The 17,471-nt window shown below is 36.2% G+C and overlaps 1 protein-coding gene and 2 non-coding genes across 3 annotated transcripts in view; 1 reads left to right on the forward strand and 2 right to left on the reverse strand.

Annotated features, from left to right (window-relative positions):
- LOC145992683 (uncharacterized) overlaps positions 1-17,471 on the reverse strand; it is a 245,492-nt gene that overhangs the window by 180,596 nt on the left and 47,425 nt on the right. The window lies entirely within an intron of this gene.
- Positions 10,619-10,690, forward strand: TRNAW-CCA (transfer RNA tryptophan (anticodon CCA)). The gene has a single exon. It is a non-coding gene; the product is annotated as a tRNA-Trp (tRNA).
- On the reverse strand, positions 12,881-12,952 carry TRNAW-CCA (transfer RNA tryptophan (anticodon CCA)). The gene has a single exon. It is a non-coding gene; the product is annotated as a tRNA-Trp (tRNA).

Below are 17,471 nucleotides of genomic sequence, written 5' to 3' on the forward strand. Positions count from 1 at the left end.
GAAAAGCTCTTCTTTTCCAATATATGATCGGAGCACGGACACAACACGCCCATAATGTGCTCATACAAAAATAGAACATTTTGCAATATTAATTCAGTTGTGTGTGTGCGTGTACGTTTTGTTAATAGCTACTTATTTAAATAATAATCCATAAATATATTTGCAATCAACTATAAGTACATTAAAAAATAGCCTAAAATTGTAAAGGTGTACATTTCTTATAACTTACATTTAAGCACATTAGTTTCTGATAATTGTTTTATAATTATGTAGAGATTATATAAACAAAAATGATAATTGATAATTGATAATTGTAGAGGAGTGCTGACATCTAATGCACAGGCGTGCGCAGACCCTCTGATTAGGGAGGGCAAAAGCCTTGATGAATGTTCAGTCGGGAAAGGAAAACCTAATTTTATCTCACTGTTTTAGATTCATTGCATTCATGGGGTATATATATATAGAGGCACCGTAACGAATAAATAAAAAAATTAATAAATAGTCTCTGAAATGTGCCGCGCTTTTTTCCCTTCAAACAATTGAGTTCATGCATTTAAGACAAAACTGTTTAGCAGCAAGAGTCTGAAGTACTTAGTACTCATAACTTTTCTCTCTGGTAATTTACAATGCATTACAGGAAACATGAAAATCGCGAGCGAAGCGAGCATGAAAATTTCTAGATCCAAATTTTTGCAAACTGAAAAAAATATTGATTTAATATGGCACAAAAAAATTCATGGGGCGTCATGGCATTCTCTTTTACAATTTTCTTCATTTAGATCGTTCGGCGGCGGACCGGTATAGGACCAGTGGCAACCCACCATCGTGAGGAAATTGGGGAGCTACGTGCTTACCCCACGTCACCCCATTAACGGTTGAAGATCTCCACTATAGATAGGATTGTGGGAGGGAGACTGGCAGTCGGGAAATAGGCCAAGGCCCTTCTAGGCCTGTAGAGTCACGGGTTATTATTATTATTTTATATCATATAGATACAGATAGATAAATCCATTAGATAGATACATAGATACATACAAACACACACACCCGCGCGCGCGTACACACACACACACACACACACACACAGGGAGGTGTCCGGGCTAGAGGTATACAAAAACACTCTCATATACCGGTATTTTAGCATGTGTAAAGTTTATTAGCTTTGTTGTCTCGGTTTTGTGCAAAGTAACTCAGAAAGTTTTTATTACGCTAGTAAACCTCAATGTGGGCACCACTTGTAGCTCGACAGATATACAAGCGATACTCGAACTGGTGCCAAGTGTGGACCAGCATTTGAAGTGTATTTGAGCAACGATACATACGCTGTCTGAAATCACCCAAATCGTGAACTTGCCTTTGTACACAACATCTTTAATGAAGCCCCATGTAAAGAATTTAATAGTATCAAATCTGGGGATATCGGTGGCCAAGCAGTTTCTGCGCACGACTCAACAGCACGATTGATCGTACAAAAAGAGTGGACTACTGAAATCTGGAATTGATGGTCAATCAACTGAGCTTCACCACGGCATTATAAGCAGTTATTTCTGTATACCTCCAGCCAGGACACCCTATCTATCTATCTATCTATCTATCTATCTACCTATCTATCTATATATATATATATACATGCATATATACATACATACATACATGCATACATGTATATAAAAGATGAACCTCCAAAGCAAAAAATACAACTGTCTGTTGTGCATCTCACAGTGCCATGAGGGCACATAGGAGATATTGAGGTTTAGAGGCATACACATTATCTTTTTCCGGCCAGAATTGAGTTGAACTAGGTAGCCCATTGAAACTGTTGCTACGGTGGTGAAGCTGACTCGGTGGCTTAAGTGATTGATTTCGTTTATTTTACTTCGCATTTATGCAGGGACCCCCTGCGTCGTAGTGGGGTGTAATAACCTTCTCCACCACGGAGGGCGGCATTAAGTAATCGACTTTTGATCTTGCCACCGAAGTTTCCCGGTTTGGGGATGGGTGTTTATTGTGAATGTCTCTTCATCAATTTAACCGAATCGTGACTCATTCTAACAGTCACGATAAGCGGCGTAAAATGGCTGAAATATAAACAGAGTGGTACACATGCGTAACTATATGGACTCTCGGTTAACCTCCAAGAAAATGTGCACTGCTAGAAGATACATTAAAGTTGACAATAAAATACCGTTAAATCAGTGGTGGCGATTAGGTTCCAAAATCAATCAATCAACAGCTTTTATTTAAAACTGAATATTTTATTACGCATAATTGATTGATTGATTGATTTAGTTTATTTTACTTCGCGTTTTGTGCCTCTTGGCTAATTTGCGAAGATGGGGATGAGTGATGAAATGATGAAATTGATGAATGGACATTCACAAACAACCAAGCCCGACCGGGATTCGAACCCGGGACCCTTGGCGTCGCAGCGCGATGTGCTAACCACTTTTTTTTCTTTCTTTTTAGGAAATACCCCCTACACGGAGGTATCTCCCACCATTCACACTTTTCTCACTTTTACACTTTTCAATTCTTACAGTTTCTCAGTTTCTTATCATCCGGACAAACACAAATACCCATGCCTTACCCGGGACTCGAACCCCTGGCGTTGTAGCCCGCTCTGCTAACCACTCCGCCACGGAGGTCGACCCACTCGGCCACAGGGTCGGGCTTTATTACGCATAAAGATAGATAATTATTATATATTGCAGGTGCTTGCATCACAAATATATTTTTAAAAAAACGCATCATTAATTTACATTAATTAGATCAATTACGTAATGCCCGTAAATACGTAAAAAACTGTAATGGTAATTTCTTTTACTTGGATGCAAGTGGTGTTCTTTCTTCAGTCAACTTTTTTGGAGGAGTTTTTAGACTTATCAAAATATTATTAAATAAGAATTGTACAAGCCATCCGAATATTAATATCATCGCAATCGAATAAATAAATCTTGTAGAGACATCAATGCAAGAGAATTAAGAAGATTATATTGATAAAAATCCCATAGAAGGAAAAATACTATATAGGAATGATTTACCTGGTCGGACACATTGTAAAATTATGCCACTAATTTGACACCATATATGGTCAGAATAAATTGATATAGTGTGGCACTACATTTATTGGTATATGTCAGTCGTGGTTGACATTGTGCAAACATAACTTGTGGTTTAACACCAGAAGTGTTGTTAGCAGGGTGCACAAAAATCATGATTTTTATTTTAAAAAATCATTATTGATGACTTTTTATTTAAATCCGATTGTTTTTAAAATCGATTAAAAAAGAAACCGCTTAAAATTGTTTGTATGGTTTTTACATATAAATATATGTAAATATACATTTTTCCGTTTCTGATACTGTATACAGTATATGAACCTACTATGGACGGACACGTTTGTTGAGTGTTTTAATGAAACTGTAATAATTTCAGTAACTTTTCTTCCACTGAAAATAAAACATTCCGAATGTACTCTATAATTGTAACTTAAAATATTTTTTATAGTCTTTGTAGCTAAATTTTGGCAACTTTTTGAATGATAGTTTGCAAAATATCAGCTGCCATGTTTATTTACAATTTAATTGTGACACAATTTACATTTTAACATGATTAGTATTTTGTACATTTTTCTACACAAAATGTTTGCTATTTTTGCCCATAGAAATTATTGAATATTATATCAAGATAAATTTAAGTATGTTTACAGTTTATATATTACATTTCCTTTCGTATGAGCTTCACCCCATCAGTACATATATTTTGTTTCCTTTGTTTTCCTTTCTTAGAGCATAATAAACACCATTAAATAATTTCGAGATTAATGTACTTTCACGAAAAGTGATTCTGATATCTTCAAAATCCTTATGTACATTATTCTATAAATTATTTATTTAAAGTGATTTAAATTGCGATTTAAATCAATCTGATTTAAATCAATTCACTTTGATTGTTATGTTACATCATTTCTGAGTTCTGAATATTTGAAACCCTACTCTTTACACCCACTTTCGTCAGGGTAGAAATTGTTTTCGTAGTCAGAGAGAATCAACTCACTGGGAATAGGATTGAGTTTTTAGAAATCAACAGAGAAAAATCTTTACTGGAATCTTTGTTGTTTGCAAGAGTTCAAAGGGAGCATTGCAAATCGCGAGAAAATTCCTGGAAAGGATAGGAATTTCTGAGATCAGCAGGATCCAACGTTCTTCGCCAGGACAAACACCGATCCCGTTGAAAAGAGAATGTGCTGAATTGAATAAACCGAGATTGGGAACAAACCAGTTCAATCAGCTGTTGTAAGCACAATCCTCACTACGGAAGTTGGTTCAATTAAATGCCATTGACTTACTGTACTCATTGGCATGGAAAACCCTAAGCTAACAGGGTACAGTCGACGGCAAAAGTAATGTTAGGCGCAATGCTCATGCACTCTGCTTCTCGCAAAACGAGGTTAAAGAGTTGATATAGAAACTCAAATGAGTGGAGGACAATTCCATCCCTTAAAACAACATAGGAGTTGGAACAAAAGAGAACAACAAGTGCAATTAACAAGTTGTCTACTATCTTATCTAAGCAGCACTTTATTTTGACAAGGGACCTTTCACTGACTTCACTCGAAATCAGTGTGAGAACTTTTCCTTTTGGGGGGATTCCAGGAGATATCATCCATTGCTGAGCTAAGTGTTCGTACACACCTATAATAACCACAATAGCGATAATAGTATTAATTACTATTGATAGCTACAACTAAAATATTTTTTTAAAATAACATAAAAGAACTATACACATACATTTCCTCACACACATTTTTTCCGTGTATTCGTTTTTCTACTTCTTGCTTTGGTGATTCTTCTTGTACGTACGCATTGTATTATTGATTGATTTAAATAGGTTATTTTACGTTGCTTTTCTGCCACTTTTGACTGGGATTGGGAATGAAAGGTTATCCAATGAGATGGATGAAGGGGCAATCAAAAATACATGTGGAAGACACAACACAGAGGATTATCTTGGCTTCAAATCCAGGTATCAGAGTCTCGTTAGTCTGCAAGAATGCAGTCCAGGGTGTACTACAAGACTTTGACATTTGGATGTATGTATTGTAGAATTCTTCTTCTAGCTTACCTGATGATATTTACGATTTGTAAGTAATATTTTATAAGATTTTTTAAGTCAAAGAATTGTCGCTCTTTTCACAATTATTTCAGTTATTATATTGATTGATTTAGTTTATTTTACTTCGCGTTTTGTGCCTCTTGGCTAATTTGCAAAGATAGGGATCAGTGATGAAATGATTAAATTGATGAATGGACATTCACAAACAACCAAGCCCGAGCGGGATTCGAACCCGGGACCCTTGCGTCGCAGCGACAGGGTCCAGATTCAGTTATTATAGGCTTCAACAAGGTTGGAGTTGAGTTGCAGTCTTCGCACATATTATGATAAACATCGATCTTGTGATGGACAAAGAAATGAAATGAAATATGAATATTTCTTTTTTGTTATGGGGAAGATGAAATCATCCTTTGCAGGAACGTAAAATTACCTTGGTTGGAATATTTGATCTGGAAGGGGTGATCCCTGCGTTAATTCCCACCCTACTCCAAGCTCTATCCCTTGTAGTTCTCTCCCTTCAATTCATTTGATTGGAGCAGTATCCTAGAGACGGCAGTCTCATTTTTTAAAACTAAAAACCTTCGTTTCGTCCACAACCACAGCATTTCCCTATCCAAAGAAATCAAACCATACACCTTTGTACTAAAACAAGTCCGTTCGTGCTTTGGTAAAATTAAAGTGAGGAGGGAAGAAGTAGAACATATTTTAAAATCAAGTTACAATTGAAAAATATGGTAATATGTCATGAAACAATATCTCCTCGTCTCATTCAGTAATGAATAATCCTTAGCTCCTCGGAATTTAATAAAATTTAAAGGATGTGTACACTTCCACTAGAACATGTCACTCTTACGAAAAATGATATTTTTCCAGAATGGGTATTATTGTGTGTGTGAGATATTGAAATGTAATGTAACGAACGTATACTATGCAAGCACAATTATAAGTTCGCAGAGAACTAAAATTTTGGCCCATGCACATGATGTCTTTTCTTCCATTTCAAATAAACCCTTAATTTCTATAGCAATAATTAAACACACGGCTATAATTGAAAGTGTGGGGCGTTAACCCCACACCCCCTTTACGCCTTCATGGCGTGGTGCTATGCACAGGGAAGGACTTTATCTTTATTAGTGAAATACAGAATTTTTGGTTGACTTTCACTTTCCAGGGGGGCACGGCTTCTCCTTGCCCCCCATCCGGACGCCCATGCCCCCACGTCGTTCCAGTGTGTTCTGTGCTCTTTATGGCACCAGGTAGATTGTGTAGGTGTGACAGCCATTTGGATTTGTGACTTCTTGAGAGTTTTCTTTGAAGATTCTATTCTTCTCTTTCTTTCAGGTTATTTCTTTTAAGTTTCTTGTGATACAGTGTGCTTAACATTCAGAAAATGTTTTATTTTATTTCAGAGCCTTCCGTGTATTGTGTCTTGCATTCTTGTTTGACTTTATTGTGTTTGTGCATATATTGCTATTGGTGTAGATCTGTTAATGATTTCTTGAAAGAGAAAGAGACTCGCATATAGATAACATTATCCTTCGATCTATGTATGTTTTTTTAAAAAATTGATGTCAAAACTAATTACTTATCTTCGTTCTTAGAATTCAAACTCCTCCCCTCTGAATATTTTTTAGTGGGCAGGTAGTTTTTAGGGCAAGATTGTTGGTGCCGGAAAAATAAATACCCCCCTCCCCCGAAATTTGCACCCTGCTCTTTGCTCATCGCGAAGGATGGGTAATGAGATGAAATTGACTAAGGAACATTCACAAAGAACAAGCATGCTTAGACCGGGATTCGAACCTGGGACTCCTGGTGTAGTTTCGCGATGTGCTACTCTGCCACGGAAGTTGGCGTGGAACGAAAAGATGATCTGAAATGCTGTTGGAATATTAGAAGTGACCACCAACGCACTGGTAGTATTGCAGAGGCGTACAATTATGGAGTTGCGATATTATGGTCGAAGGTAACGGGAAAAAAATAACTTAAATCATTTTTTTCCGAATTTTCATAACTTTAATTCTAGAAGTTCAGGATTTTTCCCTCGCAGTGTATCAGAAAAATTATTTCTTTATATGTTTGCAAGCAGTAAGATATAGAAGAGCGTTAGGCCCGTAGCCAAGCAGGGACCAGGGGAAGCTGAGCCCCCCCCTGGAACTGCCGTCAGCCCCCTTGACATTAGGTAAAACTATTTTGTACAATTTGTTTGTAGTGAAGAGTGAAAATGAAGACAGCAGCAGATATTATTTTGCTCACAACTTTGGTGAAAGAAAAATTCAAAGAGCATGAATATTACATTCGTTCATCTTATTTATAAGAAGTTTAAATAGCGGTAAATATTTAGAAGGTTCACCAGAGACATCACTAATTGATTGTAATATTTGGCCAAGTTCCAAATTAGAGATAACTTTACAAATTTGGTTCGAGATTTCGGTGCATGAAACAACCCAGGTTTCGGTCTGGTTTTCATTTGAGACACGCGACATTGCAATGCCGATAATAACACCGTGGAGTCTAGTTTGTTATTTACGATTTTATACGGAATGCTCATCATATTTATATTACATCTATCTTAATTTTTTTAATGTCGAAGTAAGATAGAAGCTCAGAGTACGGTATGATTTTAGGGAACACTTTACTAGAATAATTCCTTTAATGTAGACAAACACAAGAGAATCACACATTTTAAGATGGAACACAAATGAAAAGGATTTCTTAGTGTGCTGAAATATAAATTTGCTGGAGTTGCAAATCTCTTGTTTCCACGTTAGGGATGTAATATGGAGTAACTAGATACAGCTAAATATGAAGTAAGGTTGCCTGTACTTCGTGATATTTGCTCGTCCTTAGATTATTTCCATGAGCTAGTATTAGGGAAAAATTATACAGGAAGCCTGATATCCTCTTTTGCCAATCTGATGCGGTAGATGTAATGAAAGATGCTGATTGAGCTTACACGAGCTTCAGGCTTAACTTCGAAAAGGAAGAGACTTTGCTCTTTCTGCCAACTTTGCACCTATCTTTTGGTACGGTGTCCTTTAACATCCTTAAAGGAATGCAAATGATGAGTCGACGGTTTATTTCCTGCAGTGAAACGTCGGATTTTAATTGAATGATAATGTGCTATCAGGGGAATACCTTGGAGCCAAACTATGGGAGGTAGAACAATAACCTCAGATACCAGGAAGTTAACGACAATACCGTTACTTGTAAAATTATTAAATCTGAAAATTTTGGGGAGGGGGCGTATGGTGGCCCCTCCTTGGCCTTCAACTTACGCTTGTGTACATAATGCTAGAAATAGGCGTACGGTTTGTATATTCTTTATAGTTATGAACTGCCACTTCTCTGTTGTACGATTCTCCAATTTCTTCTCCATCGAAAATACCTAGTTGCCTTTAAGGCTGGTCTGAACCTTTAACCGATCCTTAAGGATTCTCAGTGCACATTTTATGTGTATCCAATAATTTATGGAAAATCTAATGAAGTTTAATAATTTCTCTCCAGGCCCGTAGCTAGAATTGATCTCCAGGGGGTGCTCACGGGATATCAGGAGGAGCTTTGTAAACTAAGTCCACTTTTTAAAAATTTAACAGTATTAAATGAAGGTAAATTATGTGTTTTTTTTTGGGGGGGTGGGGTATCAGTCATGAAGTTATATAAAATTTAGAAATGTCATGCATAGAAATTCATTCAAAATATCCCTACTGGCACAGTGGAGAAAATAACGAAGAGTTCTTGTGTATAGTGAACTAGTGACTCCAAAGTAATTTATGTAAATGGAAAAATTTCTGTAATGAACAAAATAGTATACATGTATACCTCAATAGACTTATATTCCGTGGCATCATTTATCTAATAATAAATAAAATACCGTTTTTTTTCTACGGCTCGCTTCATACTATATGTGAATACTATTACTAGGGACAAAACTGAGATGGAAACGAGATGAATCTTCATTAATCGACGTGTCTTCCCGTTTCACCCAGTACCGAAAAACTTGTTTTATTGACCCAAGCTATAACACAAGCCAGAACGAAAGTACCGTTTCGCCCTGAGGGAATTTTTAAAAGATGGTTTGAATGTGAAGGAAAATGTGAAAGTAAAAAGCCAAATAATCAGGTGTGGCTTCCAAAGAGAAGCCTTGTCGCATTGTTTAATGCATTAATGACAGAAATACAAATACATGTACATAAGAATACACAGTATTCGTTTCAGGTTAGGCAAACACAATAGTCGCGCGACATTCTTCGTTGCATTTCCAGTATGATTTGTTAGAAGATCGCGAGTGAATTCGATATATGTAAGCATCAAAACACAGCAACTTGCCACCACGTTTCATTGAAATGAATGACACAGACATGTTGCATTTGATGGTGATCTATTTCAAACCCACTCTTATATAGGTGGGGTGTAAAGAGAAAGGACACGTGGCTCTACACGATTGGGAATTTTTACTTTCACATTTCCCTCTGGGCGAAACAGTACTTCCGTTCTGGCGCGGGTTATCACTTGGGCCAATAAAACAAGTTCTTCGGTACTGGGCGAAACGGGCAAGAACCTTAATCCAGATGAGAACGAGCAGTGCGGGATCTATAAACCGCAAGACCCCGCAGAGCAAGCCTCTAAGGGGCCCTTGCCATGGCCTTTAGATATTCAAATATGTGTGTATTCAAATCAATAAATAAAAAGTAAATTAATTGCTCAGCACCGCACAGCAGAGGAGAAAATACCTCCTTTGTACACAAAAAGTGAAGATAACCAAAATGAAAGAGATTTTTTTTTTTTTTTTTAAGTTATGGTTTCTGTTTGATAGAGCTACTTCAAACCTTAATTGGTTTAGAAAGCTCCAATTATTTATTTTAATTTTTAGAATCAGCGTAGAAGTTGATTTCTGACACAATAACAGCAAATATATAAATAACTATGTAATTTACGCCCTAAAGACACTGGGCCAAATGCATAGCTCATGATTTCGTCTACAGAATGGTTTTTGTTCCGTGTCTAAAGAGTCAGGGGTTAAGGAAATATTTAGTTTTAAACAGTGTCATGTGTTCCCCTATATTTGAGATCTTCCATTTATTGCGATGTTGATGAGAACGTAATTTTTTTCTGACGTAATATATTTTTATTCAAATTTTGTCAATGGATTGATCCAATCGCCGCTAATCTTTCTGGAGACGCCCAGCCTCATGAATCCCCTTTCAGTACGCCCTTGTCAAACCATTTGTTCATGGCAAAGGAAAAGTATTTCTGCGCACGAGTTCGCACTGTAAGCATAGAAGTGAATGAATAAATCATGTATTTAAAAAAATCTTGTAATCGTGATTTATACTTCTGATAGCAATTTTCGTAACATACATCTTCACTTTCTCCCCTTCTAAATCGCCCATAACAGTACCTAGGAATGACAAATGTTATTTCTTGTTCCCCAGCAACACGACACGTGATAACCATAATGCTTATCTAGGGTACACAATTACCTGCGAGAGTACAGATTGTCATAGACCTCGTGGCGCAACGGTAGCGCGTCTGACTCCAGATCAGAAGGTTGCGTGTTCAAATCACGTCGGGGTCAAGTCTTTGAGAACTTTTCATTTATACTGCAGGGTCGCAATCAGTTTTCTACATATTTTATTTTATGTCGCATTACTACCTTTTGGGTCAGTCGCGACGATGAGATGGGACCATAACAATGACCTTTGTCTTACCACGGTTCGAATGTGGGACATCCGGCTTTCTCGAATGTTACTCTGAGCACTCCACAACGAAGGCCAGCTCTAATTATATATAGTGTGCGAATTAACGGGGTGCGGGGGTGCCGGCGTTCCCCCAGAAATAATTTTATCCTCGGAAAAATAAAATTATTTTTATCCCTGCCAGGGATGTATTTATCCTCCTCAAAGAAAACGGAACTGAAATCACATCGTACACCATTTTCTTAACTATGTAAGCAAACACAATTGGAAAATTATTCTTATCCATTAATGATCAGGTCATCAATGATTCCCTGCCAATATGTATGCATCCTTGTGGATTAAAGACAGACGCCATTCTGCAACTGATCCACCTCACAGAGTCGAGACAACAACAAGCTGTTTTCCGTTTCAGCTTAAGTTTTCATGGCATAGTGCTGATATTTTACATGTACAATTAAAGTGTTCACAAGAAACTTGTAGGTGGGTTAAATGAACGTTACGTTTTAATTAGGCAATTGAAATTTGGTCAAGTTCTCGTTGATACTAGTTCGAAAGCTTTTTGTGCATGAGGGGTTTTCTTAATTATGTGTCAAGTGTCAATGTTATCATAGATTTAATGACCAAGGCTAGAACCGATGTTCTACGGTACTTAGAACCGCAAGGAAATAGTTTAGTTTACTGACTAGTAATCATAGGCGTCATTTGGAGAGGGCGAGGGGGGCTCTTCCCTCCCCCCAAACTTTTCAGGTTTATAAAAATTTACAAGTTAAGGATACTTTTGTTAACATCCTAAGACCTGAGGAGATAAGTAATAAATAATAATATTTATGATTTTGCAAATGCAACAGTTATTTAACAAATAATCCTGGACACTATTTTTATGGGATGAAAAACTTTTGGACTTGCCCTCCCAAAAAGTTAAGCCTCAAGTTCATGCCCCCCAAAGTTAAGTCCAAAGTTACGGTCATGCTAGTAATAACAAACTTCCATACTCCCCTCCCCCTAAAATGAAATCACAAATACGCCACCGAGTGGGAACCCGCCCCCCCCCCAAAGCAAAAAGCTTAATTCGCACAGTGATTATATATACACAATATGCTTATGTTTGGTTTTGTTAGTGTCTTTTTATTTAGTATGCAAAAGCCCTTCGAGGGCTGTTGTGCCTTGTATTATTAATATGTTTATTAACATAACCCACAGCTCTACAGCACCTTGGAGGGCGTTGGCTTACCTACCGACTGCTGGTCTCCCTCCCACACTGTTCCTCCGTCACCTGTTATAGCGTGGAGGTCTCAGACCAGTGTTGGGGTGACGGGTGATCAGCCCGACGAACCCCCAGCCGTTATTGTAGGTCTTCTTGACCAGGCTACGCTCACTCACTCACTCGGAGCTTCCCAATTTCCTCACGATGGTGGGTTGCCACCGGCCCTATACGTAGGCCGAATAAATTCCGACCAGAGCCGGATTCGAACCTACGGCGTCCCGCAGCGAACGATCTCAAGACGAGTGAACGCCTTAACCCGCTCGACTACGGAGGAGGACTATTATTATTATTATTATTATTATTATTATTATTATTATTATTATTATTATTATTATTATTATTATTATTATTATTATTATTATTATTATTATTATTATTATTATTATTATCTACCTCGTTAAATTAATCACGACAAATAGATGAATGATAATTACGTAGAAGAACAGAAGCAAAAAAATCAGCTGCTGAATCTTAAGTTAATAGGCAATAGTCTGAATTCATACAATTATCTAAATTCGCCTGATTGAAGCAGTACAACTCTAGCATGCAAGCCAGTTAGAGCATGATTGTTCTCTTTAATTGGATTTCGTAGCGGAGAGGTCAGCGTAACATTCTACAAAGCCCGAGGTTGCAGATTCGAGCCCCTGTTAAGAAGTGAGTATATCTTTGTTGTGATCTCTTCCCTTATTTAATCATCGTCGCGGTTAACCAAAAAGGTATTTAAGGGACATAAAATAAATTATATATTTTGTCTCTCATAAGAAGCACAATTCCTCTAAAAGATAACAAAAAGTTCTGTTCAATATGACCTCGACGTGATTTGAACACGCAACCTTCTGATCTGGAGTCAGACGCGCTACCGTTGCGCCACGAGGTCTGTGACACGTTTACCTTCACAGTTAATTGTGTACTTAGGTATAAGAACTATGGTTATCTTGATTTGCTGATTACTTAAGGGAACAAGAATAAACTTTCTCATTCCTCAGGAACTGAAAACTTTCTAATAGTAGTTCGGAATATTCTGTCACCCTTTGTCTTAGTTGAAGAGGGGGGAGCTTTGCATTCATAATTTTCATTCAAGTCACAAAAGCTTGTAAAAATATCCTTTTTTCACCGTTATAGGAAATATAGAGATATGAGTTTTGGAATATATGTTTCTTTTAAAAATAAATACGCAATGTTTTGAATTCAGATTATTTAGTAACAGACACAAATACGAAATTTGGTGAATTTAAAGAGCTGTGAGTTTTAAAATTCATCTGGTACGTACCACACATACTATTTATGATCAGCATGTTAATTTTTGCCTTTCCAGTCTACGATCGATTGCCCACAATCGATACTAAAAGATTAGTAAGTCACTTCTTGAGAAATGAAGATATATATTTAATGGTCCCTTTGATAGACCTACCAGCTTACTATCTTATTTGGTTATAAATTATATTTCAATCTCTGCGCTTCAATAGCTGAGGGCCAAGCATGTTATTAGTGAGATCAAAAGAATCGTAAATTACTCGGTTCCTGTATTACCTATTGTTATTAGAAATTATTATAAATACGACCATTCAAGTAATACCGTATTTTACGCCATAATGGTCCCACCTGGTTTTAGTCTAAAAAAAATTGTTTATAACCTTTCGTTGCGAAATCGTCGCATCAGCAGGTCAAACAACGAAACAAATGATAGCGGCGCAGAATCTTTTGACACAGAGAAATAAATCTTGTTAAGTCCATACTTCACAAGAATGTAGTAAATTTTCTCAAGCGTAATATTATGACTAGGGTTCGGATAATTATGCATTTTGCATATTGCATATGCAAATGCATATTTAAGGATTTTTAACTAAAATGCATATTTCATATCCAGGTACATATTTGTATGAAAATAAGTTAATGTGCATATTTTTGTACCCACAACCAACACCGAGCATATACTGTATTTATTTTTCTTCTCCTCGCTTCTCTTCTCTTCTCTTTTCTTTATATTTTCCCTGTCTTTCTTGCATGCAAATGGACAATGTGTGGATGTTCTGGAATTTGATGTGTCTGACTTTGTTGCCCTAAAATACAGTCCACTTGTATCTTGCTGTTGTTGAGTTTGTGTTTTGAGTCCACTGTATGCACAGTAACGCTAATCGGGACTGGACTTACAGTTTAAACTGAAGTCCGAACCACTATGTATCTCCACCGGGAATCAAACCCGGAACCCCTTGATTCCAAGGCAGTGACACTACCTTTGCGCCGTCGGGGAGGCCCACTTGTAACTTGCGAACTGGAACGTGTGTTTTCTGAATATAAGACTATTCTAGCCGAAAACAGGAGTTTCAAATTCGAAAATTTGAGACATCATGTTGTTATACAAATCATGATCTTGATCTGTAATGCATTTTGTTTCATTTAACGCAGAACCATATTAATTGAAACAAAATCTGTGTAACGAATGAGCATTCAGAATAATGCATATTCATTGCCTGGCATGTAATCTTTCATAGTTTGTAATATACAGCGTTTATAAATTAAACGGGTTTTTAAAGTGCATATTTAAGTGCATATTTTACACTTTTTAGTGCATATTTGCATGCATATTTTGCGTTTTGTTAGTGCATAACTATTCGAGCCCTAATTATGACTATAATGCACAAATCAATAACAACTAATATGTTATTTTTTTCAGACCGGAAAAATGCTCGCTGTTATGAATAATTATGTGCGTCGATTCGGATATATTTAATTTTAACGTATATTAAAAAGTATTCCGTGCATCCTAATCTTGTCCAAAGTCAGCTTACCTAATTTTTAAAGTACCAGTAATAATGGCACAATTTTTCTTTAAAAAGTTTAGCATAATAGTCGCACTTCACTTTTTTTTTACAAAAAGAAAATGGCATAAGATCTTCGACGATTCTGCGGTGAAATAGGGTATTTCAGATATGATAACATGGTACATCTTTCATGAATAAAATGTTTAAGAGGTCACATGCAATATATCCAGTCTGATGTAACAAATTATAACAAATTCACACAGATAAGAAAAATGTTTTATGGTGCCAGAACAACGCAACAGATGATATATATATATATACACAAATATTTAAATTTCCTTGCAAGGATATTTTAAAAAAATAATTAGTTGTGTAATGTTTACCCTGCCTCATTGTTAACAACCGATTGATTTTTTTTTACATAGCTTTTCTGCTAGTTTTGGCTAATGATGAGCATAAAATTGATGAAGGGTCACTCACAATGAACACCGATGACTAGATTGGGAATCGATTTCGAGACAATAACTACAATTATAATGTATACCTGCATGTACTTTAACTATTTGTATATTCTATGTGTCTGTTTCCTTATTTAGTACGAAGTGCTGTAAAGAGACATAAAGCTGATAAATAAATAGACATTATTCAATATTTTGTTCATTTCCATCTCTCCTACACAAACAGCGACTGTTCCGTTGTGTGCGTGTTTCTTTTAGAAAGAAAAACTGCCAAAAAATTCCATTCACTAAACTCTCCGAATCTATTTAAGGGGTTGCTAGTTACAAAGTATGAAAAAAATGAAAAAAATGGCAGGAAAGCTTTTTTTTTAAAAATAGTGTTCAAAAGTTTTAAAAATTTATTTTTTTAACATTTTCGAACTTTGTATTTCTTGTCCTAGACATAATCTGTACATGGCACCAAGAGTTACAAAATTAGTGGTTTCTCGTTTCGACGAAAATCGCAACTCATTTTTGAAAAACTTGTAACTTTTAAAAGAACGTAATTCGGAAGGAAATGGCTATTTTTACAAGTATCTAAAGGAGATCTGTGAAAATAAAATCTGCAAATTTGGTCAAGAGAGGAGGGGGTGTTGGCAGATTCAGTGTTTTAACGATACGACATATCTGATCACCTTAACTGCGATTTTAGATTTTTACCCCCCCCCCCCCCTTCGTCTTTCATCCTCCACAAGAACTCGGCAGGCTCTATTGTCCCAGGATTTTCTTAAATTCTTTCATCGGAGAAAACTCTCACAATATCAAAACAAAACAAGTGTTGTTGCGAGGAAAAATAATTAATAAAGAAATACAGTGGAAAAATTATTTTAGAACACTCAGATTTTATGTGATGAAATATTATCACGTAATGCAACTTGTTAGTCTGAAATTGGTTTTAGAATTCAGAAAAAAATCTGGTTTAAATTTCTCCCTTAAAAAGAAAATTACATCACCGAACTCTCAAAATTTATTGAGGAGGCTCGTAGCTAGGAATGAACCAAAATCAATGATGAGGAACTTTCAGAATAAAAAATGTTGAAACATTTTGAATATATGTTAAAAATTTTGAAATTTCTCAACATGTAGATTTTCAATCCTAACAGAATTTGCTCAAATACATGAGGTGCAAAATGAGCAGAGCAGCTAATCGATTAAATCGTCTTAAAAAACTGAAATTTTCAAAGAAACTCTAACTCGGAATAGGGTGTATTTTATTTTCGGTGGTAAATATGCATTCTCAAAGGATATGAGGGAACAAATTATGCAAATTTGGTGTGGATGGTGGAAAATTTACCCATATTCACATTGATTTGACATGAAATAACCCATATGTTGTTGGTCACAGATCATTTCACGATGAGAGGCGCTTTTCAAGCACAGCACCAACTAGTTTGTATTTGATTTTGAACTAATTTGTTTCATTTTTCGAATTACTACAATTATTATGATTGATAAATTGGCTAAATGGGTACCAGAACAATCACCAAGAAATATGCGTGATATAGATGGATTCAAATCTAGCTACCCTTGCTTTACATCGCGTTAACAGCAATTGAGACTGAAATTTGTACAGTACGACATCCAATTCCCTTAGACAAGTCACTTTATCATTACAGAAATCTGCGTTTTATTCTATTTTGAAACAAAATTATAGATGGCAAACCTGAAAAATGCTTGAGTCCCAAAACACATTTCATGTATTTCTTTCCATTAAATATAAGTTTGAAACCTCTTTAACAACAGCTGGTTCTTCGCGCTAGACAAAAGTGGTAGAAAAAAATTGAAGTAAAATAAACCAAATCAATCAATAACAACTGATGTTCTGATGTTTTATTCTTTCAATTCAGTTCCAGAAAAGTATGATGTTTTGCCTGCAATTTTGGATACTCCATTATCATTTTTAATGTCCTTTTTCACCATTGATTTCAGTACTCATTTTGTAGTCTTATGCTTTACATGGTAATTGTTCCTGCAATCAGTTAGTAGTAAAAAATACCTTCCGGTACGAGAGATTCATTTCTGCTGACACGTCTTTGGGAGAGGATATGTTTACATTACTAAAGAATGGGCAAACGTTGGGAAATCCAACGAACTGCTGTAAGGAATGCTCGCACTTGCATGTGTTGGAAAAAATGAA

The sequence above is a fragment of the Lepisma saccharinum genome, chromosome 9 (genome assembly GCF_977018435.1).
Source record: "Lepisma saccharinum chromosome 9, izLepSacc3.1, whole genome shotgun sequence".
Classification (NCBI taxonomy): domain Eukaryota; kingdom Metazoa; phylum Arthropoda; class Insecta; order Zygentoma; family Lepismatidae; genus Lepisma; species Lepisma saccharinum.